Raw genomic sequence first — 659 nt, forward strand, 5'->3', positions numbered from 1 at the left:
AGTGTCACCCGGCGGAGCTCTGTAGCCCTCGGCAGGCAGGAGGAGGGGGGCGCATTTCATTATGCGTGGAAGTTATAGCTTTATTTCAAACACAAACATGCAGGCCAGCAAGGATATTAAATACGCAGTCACGCTTTCCCTCTGGGCGAGGAAGGCGCTCGGATTTTGTCTTCGTTCCAAGCAGCTTCCTTCTGCCCCTTAGATAAGTCAACAGGGAGAATCGACCTCCAAGTGTGGCTACATTGCGACCCCCTGACAACGCCTGGGAGGGAGGGAGCCGGCATGATGGAGCTGAGGGCACCCTTGCTGACGGGGAAGACGGCCTCACAGCACCTTGGCTGCTGCCGCAGAGAGGCCGGCTCCAAAAACATCGATTTTTCTCCCCACTCTCCCAAGGTTAGGATTCTGCTTAGAACTCTCCGCTTCCTGCTAAAATTTCCATCACCAAAGGGCCTGATTTCAGGCAGAGAAAGGACCACTTTAGCAAATGAGAGGAGAGGAAAGCTGAGGGTCATTTCAGCTGCGGCAAAAATCAGCCATGCCATTTTCCCTGACAGCACTTTAATTATGATGAAAGAACAAGATGGGTTTTGGTTGTTTTTTTTTTTTTTTTAAACCAAGGAGGCTTGTGCTGGGGGGAAGGGAGGGGGCTCTGAAGA

At 51.7% G+C, this 659-nt stretch overlaps 2 protein-coding genes across 5 annotated transcripts in view; both read left to right on the forward strand.

The window, feature by feature from the left end:
• The window catches only part of LOC104989974 (neuroendocrine secretory protein 55), a 57,778-nt gene that overhangs the window by 34,627 nt on the left and 22,492 nt on the right, over nt 1–659 (forward strand). The window lies entirely within an intron of this gene.
• LOC104989972 (guanine nucleotide-binding protein G(s) subunit alpha isoforms short) overlaps nt 1–659 on the forward strand; it is a 66,963-nt gene that overhangs the window by 33,727 nt on the left and 32,577 nt on the right. The window lies entirely within an intron of this gene.

The sequence above is a fragment of the Bison bison genome, unplaced genomic scaffold (assembly GCF_000754665.1).
Source record: "Bison bison bison isolate TAMUID 2011002044 unplaced genomic scaffold, Bison_UMD1.0 scf7180017864167, whole genome shotgun sequence".
Lineage (NCBI taxonomy): Eukaryota > Metazoa > Chordata > Mammalia > Artiodactyla > Bovidae > Bison > Bison bison.